Consider the following 9,975-nt stretch of genomic DNA (forward strand, 5'->3'; position numbering starts at 1 on the left):
TATGTGTAAAACTAGAGATTAATTTCAGGTGATGAACTAGGTGGAGGGTCAGCAGATGGCAGCTTGGTAGAATTTCCTAGTGGTTGGAGGGCATGTAAAAACCCCTCCCTCCCCAGAATAAAGCTTCACTCCAACTTTACTCATATAAACATTACCATTGGTTCACTCTTACTTCTGCTTAATGAAAAATATTACTAGATTGTGGCTTTTGAATATACTGTAATGGACCAACACAGCTGCCTGCAGTTTGTGTTGTTTTTTTTTTAAATACTAAACACTGTGAATACTGCAAGGAAATATGCCAGGATAGAACTTCACATAGGATGTCAAAATAGACTTTCTTTCCTGGCCTGGCTGTGCATCTTGTTTTGATTTATTTGGTTTTTGCCTGAATTATCATTCATACAACCAGAATATGAATGAGATGGCCAGGTGTTACTGCTAATTTTTAGCACACATTCATAAGAAGGCATTTTAATTTGGTGAGTTGCATTTAAGTAGTTGACTCTATCTTCTGTACAGAGTCAGCTCTGCATGCTGTCATTGATGAGCAGCCCAATCCAGTGCAACTCCCCCAGAGCCGATGCAGCTGCGCCAAAGCATTCCATAGGGGAGTTTTGAGCCACAAGCCTTCCTTGAGTTAAGAGAACATTTGTTACCTTGCCATGGTGTAACCCTTCACTGCCTCACTGGATCTTCTGGAACCTATGCCAGAGATTTTGCTTGAGCAAGTCTGACTGGACCCAGGTCAGTGGATGGGCAGCCCAAGCTGTCCAGCACCCAGAAGAGCACTGGCACTGAAATGGCTACTGTTGCATCCTATGGGCATCTTGGCAGCTGCTGGAGACCTGTTGGGGGGAAGGGGACATTTGTCCCCTTCCTCCAGGTAAAGGCACAGGCCTTGCAATGGGTCTCCTCCACTCTGCTCTGGCTATTTTGCTTGACTGGAGTAGCTCCATGTCGGGCTGTTCAACCCTACGCAGAGCATAGGATCTGGTGGAGCAGGGCTTCACTGGTCCCACATTTCTCCCACCCTGAGTCCTGCCTCACCCCACTCTTCTGTTACGTGAAAATCCCCTCTTTCCTTTTAAGTTGTGATTTTATATCTGGTTATAGGCCAAACTTCTCACAGGCCCAATTTCCAAAAACCCTGGTAAAAGTCACAAGTTTACACAACCTCCACCTCTCCATGCACACAGCAACAAAGACTTTAGCAACAAAGTCTAAAGAGTAAATCGTTGCTTAAGTGTCTCCTATGGTTGTATTGTTTAAATCCATCACAGCATATTGTAAGTTTCCCCAGCCAGGGAAGCCAGCCATTAGACCCATTGAATTTTGCTGATATGCTGATAAGGGACATCCTGACCCCGAACACCCTGGTGGGTGGCAGTTTTCGCCCAGCTCAGCACCCAGCCCAGCTCTGGGTCAGCAAAAACCCTTTTAAGAGAAGGCTGCCATGTGCTCTCTCTCTCTCTCTCTGACTCTTCCCCCAAAGCAGAAGATCCTCCTCCCAGGACTCCCCCCCCCCCAATCCATCTGCTCCTCAGGACAGGTAACTATCTTGCGTTCTGGAACTCTTTCCCCTCTTTCTTTCCCACCTATTTCTCCCCTTCTCTCTCCATCTTTAGTTAGCAACTGGGATTGGCAGACCAGGGACCCCTAAAATCCTTCCCTACAACCTTTCCCTTTCTCTGATTTCCTTGGATGCACCAAATACTGCTCACATGCAACCACCATAAGTTAGGTACACTAGATACAAGTACTAAAAACATATACTTATCATTTTTCCATGTGCATTATGTTTACCGGTGTGCTTTTGTAATAAAAATATAATCTTTTATTAAAAGTTCTCTCTCTCTCTCAGTCTCCTCCTTAAGCTAAAAGGGAATTTCTCTGCATTACACTATTTTGTTATCCAGCCTATGGTCCTGAAGTTCCAATAAGGGCAGTGTACTAATTCCCCTAAAACAAAACAGCCCTTTTGGTAACACTTCTCCCACTCTGTTCCACCCACTCCCTGCCTCTGCCTGCCCCAAAAGTATTCACCACTGGCCAGCACTGCAAGAGTGCTGACCGGCCCTGTATGTGGCACTGAGGTTCAATGCCAGCAGCCTCTCCTCTCCAGGTTCCACAGATGTGCCTTACACATGTTTGTGACACCCAGTGCCAGTGCTGGAGCTCAGTGCTGGCAATAATTGAGTCTCAGATGGGGACTTGAGACTGGGAAAGGGGACACAATATCACCAGACCTACTGACGCTGATACCGCCCCTTTCTTGGCCTTAACACACACCGCTTCCACCTCCTGGTCTCTGCCAATTTCCTGCCCCTCCCCATTCCTTCCACCTCCTACCCTTCAGGAAATCCATGAGCACAGTATAAGTGACTGCCATATGCCCAGTGCTGTGCCACACCACTGACATACTGGCAGGGTTGCCCGAGATGCCATTTAGAGGTGTCAAGGGCTGTGTAGGAGTGTAAAGAAGTGTAAAGAGACAAAAAAAGTTTGAGAACCACTGGGCTAGAGTATTATAAGTCCCTCACGCTTCCTCTTCTGCTCTTGTTTCCATCTTCCTATACAAATCTAGGCAGTGAGAGGAGAAGGAACCATGGCAATAACTGATACTAAACCGGGACAGGGTTAGCATTTGATATTGAGACATACAAAATTATGCATGGGAAGGATAAAGTGGATAGAGAGCTGCTCTTTACACTCTCACATAACACCAGAACCAGGGGACATCCACTAAAATTGAGTGTTGGAGGGTTAGGACAGACAAAAGAAAATATTTCTTTACTCAGCGTGTGGTCAGTCTGTGGAATTCCTTGCCGCAGGATGTGGTGATGGCATCTGGCCTGGATGCCTTTAAAAGGGGATTGGACAAGTTTCTGGAGGAAAATTCCATTATGGGTTACAAGCCATGATGTGTATGTGCAACCTCCTGATTTTAGAAATGGGCTATGTCAGATGCAAGGGAGGGCACCAGGATGAGGTCTCTTGTTATGAGGTGTGCTCCCTGGGGCATTTGATGAGCCACTGTGAGATACAGGAAGCTGGACTAGATGGGCCTATGGCCTGATCCAGTGGGGCTGTTCTTATGTTCTTAATTTGGGTTTTTCATGAGGCATGTTGGAGTTTTTGGAATGCTTAATTGTTTTGGACATTTTTTTATGTTAACTGCCTTGGCTTTCTTCCAAAATGAAAAATGAAAAATAAAATTATTCTGTCTGCATATATACTGCCCAACTGCTGGCCCAGGTAAGAGGACTCCCGAAGTGACTAGAATCATCTGGTCTCCTCAGCATTTCAAGTCAGGGCAGTAGTTAAAAATACAGTTGTATAGGGCAGTGGTTTCCAAAGTGTGAATCGTGGCTCCTCAGAGAACTGTGGAAACCAGCCAGGGGAACTATGGAATCGTCATGAAAAACCCGCTACCTGATACAATGTATAGGACTGTAGCCCTAATGGGGAACCCAGCCAATGGACCAGTATGTCAAGAGAGTCACCAGTTAAAAAAGTTTGGAAACCACTGGTCTAGGGCTTTTCTTAGTGTAATGAGATTGGGATAAATTAGGACCCCCTCACTCTCCAAAGTTTTCATTAACCCTCTTCACCCATTACACAACTGGGGCTCTTCACAGGTAGAGGGTGAATGGGAGCGAGGCAGGTAACCTGCCCCCGTTCCTAGTGTTGACTAACTCTAACAGTCCAATGAGATCTACCACTACTAGAACTACCATTCCTGCAGTGGTAGACATTTTACTGCCATTGCAAACAGAACTTTGAAAGCGCACAGAGCCATGTGCTTCTGGACTACTGCCAGAGAAGCCAGAGAGGCCGGCCCTGTGCACGATAGCAAGGAAAGGCGCACCTGCTGATGAAGGTGAGTCAGTGGGAAGGGCGGAATGGAGAGAGGCATGTCAGAGGCAGGAGAGGGTGGCATCCTGCATGGGCAACTTGCACTGAATGTGATCCCCTCCAGTAGCAGCCAACATGCCCCCTTTGTCACAGGTCTGAGGAGACGCATTGGTCTCTGGAGGCTTGGGGATCTGCCCCTCCACCAGCTGTCCCTCCACCACAGCATATAGCGCAGCTCCTTTTGGTGTGGCTGAATGCTATGGCAGGGGAAAGGATAGGATTGGGCCCTAAGACTCTGCTCCCCAGTGTCCCAAGTTCAGTGTGTGTCTGAGGAGGGCAGCACTACACTCTGTGCGTAGTTTATCATTCCCAGGATGAATGGGATGAATGTATCCATTACGGGGTACAAGCCATGATGTGTATGTGCAACCTCCTGATTTTAGAAATGGGTTATGTCAGAATGCCAGATGCAAAGGAGGGCACCAGGATGCAGGTCTCTTGTTATCTGGTGTGCTCCCTGGGGCATTTGATGGGCCGCTATGAGATACAGGAAACTGGACTAGATGGGCCTATGGCCTGATCCAGTGGGGCTGTTCTTATGTTCTTAAACTACAATTCCCAGGAGGCCTTGCAGGTCTTCTTGTTATCTGGTGTGCTCCCTGGGGCATTTGGTGGTCCGCTGTGAGACACAGGAAGCTGGACTAGATGGGCCTATGGCCTGATCCAGTGGGGCTGTTCTTATGTTCTTAAACTACAATTCCCAGGAGGCCTTGCAGGTCTTCTTGTTATCTGGTGTGCTCCCTGGGGCATTTGGTGGGCCGCTGTGAGACACAGGAAGCTGGACTAGATGGGCCTATGGCCTGATCCAGTGGGGCTGTTCTTATGTTCTTATGTTCTTAGGATTCTATAGCCGCCTTAGGCACTTGCTTTGGTGTGGAAAAGGCAGGAAACAAACAAACAAACAATGTGGAGGAACCATGCCCAGATACAGCACTGCCATCTTGAGACAAATGCTGATGCTGGAGAGAGTGGGGGCACAGCTATGGATTGCAAAGGCACTGCGAACGTGCCTAGTCAGCATGCTCCTATCACACCTCTATCCAGGTGCAGCATATGTACTTGTACAGTTATTAAAGAGGGATACTGCCTTGACTGCTACAGAGGAGCAAAGCAAAATCTTTAACACTGTAACTCTTCACCACATACCTAATCACGTTTCCCGGAAGCAAGAAATTCTTCCCAGAAATTCTTTGGGAGTCAGGTGACTCCCTGACTAACTCCCAAACACTTGCATAATATTGTAGTCCTACTGATCTCATGCTTGCATGAATGGTTGCTTCCATTTAGCAAACTCACTTGGATGTTTGTAATTCCCTTTTGCTTTGGTGCTGTTCACATACAGACCTATTGATAGGAATTGCTTATCATTCAGGTTCTGTTACTTGATTGATTGATTGATTGATTGATGTTATATAGCACTATCAAGGTGCAGGATGCTTTACACAGAATGAGATGACAATTAAATAATTGTGTAGGGCATTGGTTTCCAAAATGTAGATTGGGACCCACTGGTGGGTCATGATCTGAATTTTGGTGGGTCCCATAGTAGCCAAGCAGAGCTTCCAATGAAAGAAGGATCAGATAATTAACTGCCTCAGGGCTTTTCAAAAATCAGATAGCTGCTAACTGCCTTCCAGACAGCTCCTAGCATTTGTAAAATACGGAGATAAATGTTGAAGCATCTTTTTTCTGGTTATTACATATAAATAAATAAAAAAATATTTCTTTCTAGATTTTTTTAAATCTCGTAAACCGAGGTAGGTCTTGCTAGAGTGTCATTTAAAATAGTGGGTGCTAAAAGGTTTGGGAACCAGTGCTGTAGGGTTAAAAAAAAATTAAAAATCTGATAAATGGAAGCTCCATGATCAAATGTAGTGTCTCAGGATACTGGAGGACTGTAGCCTGCCTGGTTGTGGACTGCCTCGAAATGGTGAACTGGTAACAGTTGAAATAGGATGTTGGATGAGATGGATTTTCCAGTTTGACTTGCAAGGCTTTTCTGACATTCTGAATATCATAAGAATAACTGCCTCACCATTGGTGATGACGCAGCCCTTCTGATGGAGCACACACTGTATCCAATGATGGGGGGGCGGAAACAGACAGAGAGGGGAAGGTAAGTAAAGATGTTTTTTACTTACCCCCTGGTAGGCTGCCCAATCACCAATGGGTCTCCTTGGACATACACCTGCCATTTTGTTGGCTTAGTGCCAAGAAAACGGGTGGGCAGCCTGGGGAAAAGGGGTTTGGATCCTGACACAAGTTGCTTCCACTGGAATCTATCCCCTGCCCCTTCCATGTCCATGACAGGCCTTCCCCGCCAACTTAATGGTGCCAGTGAATGGTTTTGTAGATGCGGTTTGTGCACCGCACCGCACCGCACCACTGCCTGTTTCCAGCAGCAGCCTGGCAGCATACAACAGTAGCCCAGTTTTCACACCATTGGAAATCACCCTGCTCTGCCAGAATATGACTTCAAGTTGCACAAGGTGACCATAGGATTGGTTCCTTATAGCGCCATCCTAACTTGTGCTGGAACAGGCAGGCTAGTGGGCCTGCGCTGTATCCAGCTCAAGTTTTGGGCTGTCTGAGGCTTGGCCCGAGGCAAGGGAAAAGTTTCCCCCTTACCCCGGAGAGAGCTGCAACAGCCCCAATGAGTCTACTTGGATCTGTGCCACCTGATGGGGTGGCACAAATCCAAGCAACCCGGGGCAGCTCCAGGCTGCCCAGGAATGGGGTCAGGATCTGGCATAACTGCTGAATCCTGGCCCCGCCTCTCGCTCCCCACTCACCCGCACCCAGGAAACACTCGCCACCCATCCTCCCTCCACCCCAAAACGCCTCCTTCCTGCCCCCTCTCCACCCTCCCCATGCCCCCCCAGACCCCTGTGCTGGCTGAGCTTGGCCAGTGCATATTTACCAGGCCGGGGCTTGCATTGGCATAGGGAGGCCAGTGCACGTCTGGCACAAGGGACTTGTGTCAGACCAAGTGTGCTTCAGGATTGTGCTCTCAATTATATTGCAGGACAAGTAAGGTGAACACTTCAACTATCCCAGTATATGTACCAATTGCACAATAACTCTATAGGTCACACCTCCTAGTTACCAGTTTTGGGACCTGGATCTCTTATCGACTCCCTCGTCCCATATGTACCTCCCTGTATGCTCCTGTCATCAACACAGCTCTTGCTCTAGGTGGCCTTCCTCCACATTAGGCCTTGCTTCCTCTCAGGCATCCATTAAGAGCAGCTCTGTCTTAGTGATGACATCTGTCTTGTAGAAAGCCCTCTCCATGGAGGTTCTGTTAACTTCTACCTTATACTCCTTCAGGAGATGTGCCAAAATCTGACTTTTTTTGTTCAAAATGGCTGCAGTGGTGATGAGGGTACTTTGCCTGATTTTGCTGCTACATTTAATTGTAGACGTGTGTCTGTGTGTGTCTGTGTGTAAGAGCAAGAAAGGTGGAGCAGAAATGTTTAATGCAATGAAACAATATCAAGTGCCTGGGAGATTCTGAACTGGGAAAGAGCCTTCAAACCAGTCCCTTCCATTCATACCCCCCTGCAGGAACAGAACAATGTCCCCAAAATAAACGTAAATGAACCCAGAAGCCTTTCTTTCATACCCCTAATCTTTCCCATGCATTCTTTCTGCATTAGGAATCCTTGACATAATGAAAACTTTGGTGCCATTTCAGCAGCTGAGTGCAGTGGGTTTTGACCTGCACTATGTCTGACATCAGCAAATTCATCTCACTGGGCAAAAGTGAATGCCTGTGATAAAAAGAGGGGGAATATGACTAATACATGACTAACACCACTCTCCATTATGCAAGCAGCACCCTGGACTTCATTTGTTTTGAAGACAAAACACTCAGACAGTCAGTTGCTCCAGTGTGGTTTGAAGGTGCGTTAACGATTGGGACAGCTAGTCACCTTGAAAGAGCTGTGATGGGGCAGAGGGGGGAGTGCAGGATGCTTTCTTTCTTCCAGAGTTCCATCTGCAGGTGCAAAACAGATTCTTTTTTTTTTTTCCTTTATGACTACACAGGCCTGTGAAATTGAGGGTCAGAAAAACTTCTTTTTTTTCTTTCTAAATTTATGGTGGTTTTATATACATTTGGGGTACTGATTTAAAAAAATGGCATCAATCTTGCCTTATCACATCTAGTTTCAGAAACAAGGCATAGCCTCATTAGTGAATAGTTCAAATAGGTTCTTTGTAAGGAAGCCATGGCATTTTTCAAACTCTGGTTCTCATGGCATTTTTTTCAAACCGAGGAAGCCAGTGGTTTTCAAACTCTTGGAGAGAGTTTGAGCTGCTCTAAGTTCTTGCGGGGGTGGTGGGGAGGCAACAGGGCGGGGGAGAAGGCAGCGGCGCAATCCCCAGGATCGCGTTGCTCAGGGGGCTGTAGGGCTTGGGTCCACTTACCCAAGTCTCCTGCAGCCTCCTGGGGGTGCAGGGAGCCCTGCACAACCTTCTGCAGGGCTCCCCGCAGCTTCAGAAGTGGAAGTGGAGCGATCACGCTCCACTTCCGCTTTAGCAGAGGCAAGGTGCGATCGCTCCACTTTCGCTTTCAAAGCAAAATTAACCCAATTCACCCAATTCACCTAGATGAGGGGGAACCAGGACATCCACATGCTATGATTGTGTGTAAACTTTTATTATGCAAGGCCGATTAGGCAGGGACAATATAGTCCAAACTAGCCCACTGACAATTACAGCATCAATACTTCTATATGTGAATGAGCCATTGAGGGGATCAAAAAATAACACATAAAGTCTTTGTAAAACCATCTGTTGGCTCCAAAACAGTGCCAAATCTGCACATGCAACAGAATGGAGTGACGGAGTTCTGTTCATTCTTGTTCATTCAGAACAAATCTTGTGGAAGGGGCTGCTCAGGCTCTTCCCTGCTCATCCCGCTTCTGTCATCGACGTATTAAAGGATCTCACTTGCATAGGTCAGCACTAGCCCATCCATGAGGCCAACTGAAGTAGTCACCTCAGAGAAACAGGTAGGAGATGGAGACTGGCAATGGGAGGGGGCAGATTTGGCTGTGGCAGCATATGTCAAATCCAAACCCCCTTCCCAGGCTTGATCTGCCTGTATGGATCAGCTCAGACTTGCACCAGGTATAGAGCTGGCAAAGATCTGAGTTGACCCATTGCAATTGCTGGGGCTTACCCCAGGATAAAGGAACAAACAGATGTCCCTGAGGTCCTGCCCCCATCACCCACCCTTGTGACACTACAGGGAACAAGTGTCCACTTACCCTAAGAAGACCTCCAGCATCCAACACTCCCACACAGGATACAGCAGAGGTTGCGCTGCTGCAACGGCACCACCACATGGGGGATTGGGCTGTGGATGTGGCACAATCTAGGCTATTCTCGTCTTGAACCTTAGAGCCCAATCCTAAACCCTCCTAGTGCTGGTGCTGGACAAGTGTACAGCACTGGGAGAGCACGTTTATGGCACAGGGACAGCTGCAGCAACTGTTACCCTGCAGATGCCTGATCTTGTCTGATCTCAGAAGCTAAGCAGGGTCAGGCCTGGTTAATACTTGGATGGGAGACCGCCTGGGAATACTGGGTGCTGCAGGCTTCTACCATAGTCTTTCGAGACTGAAGGTTGCCAACCAGCAAGGAGCACCTGCACTGGGCACATGCCAGTCAGCACTGGGCTCAGCACTGGGAGGCTGGACATTGGGGGAGCGCCCATAGTCAGGTGCATGCTGGGCGGCGGTGCAGGGTTTCTGGGCAGGAGGAGAGGTGTTTTGAGGAGGGGAGATAAATCAGGGTGGGAGAAGGTTGGATCGGCAGAGCCCTGCTGTACTAGATTTTATGCTTTGTTTCGGGCTGAAAATTACAACACAAAGCTTCTCCAGTCTGCGCTGGCAAAATAACTGGCACAGATTGGAGGAGACCCATTGTGGGGCCTGTGCCCTTATAATAATAATAATACAGGTATTTCTATACCACCTTTCTTGGTCCTCAGATTTCTCCTCAGACTTTATTCAAGACGGTTTACATAGGCAGGCTAATTTAAATCCC

The 9,975-nt window shown here is 47.5% G+C and overlaps 1 pseudogene; it reads left to right on the forward strand.

The window, feature by feature from the left end:
- The first annotated feature begins 9,406 nt into the window (after window positions 1–9,406).
- Window positions 9,407–9,526, forward strand: LOC136660844 (5S ribosomal RNA; annotated as a pseudogene).
- The last annotated feature ends 449 nt before the right edge of the window (window positions 9,527–9,975 follow it).

The sequence above is a fragment of the Tiliqua scincoides genome, chromosome 9 (assembly GCF_035046505.1).
Source record: "Tiliqua scincoides isolate rTilSci1 chromosome 9, rTilSci1.hap2, whole genome shotgun sequence".
Lineage (NCBI taxonomy): Eukaryota > Metazoa > Chordata > Lepidosauria > Squamata > Scincidae > Tiliqua > Tiliqua scincoides.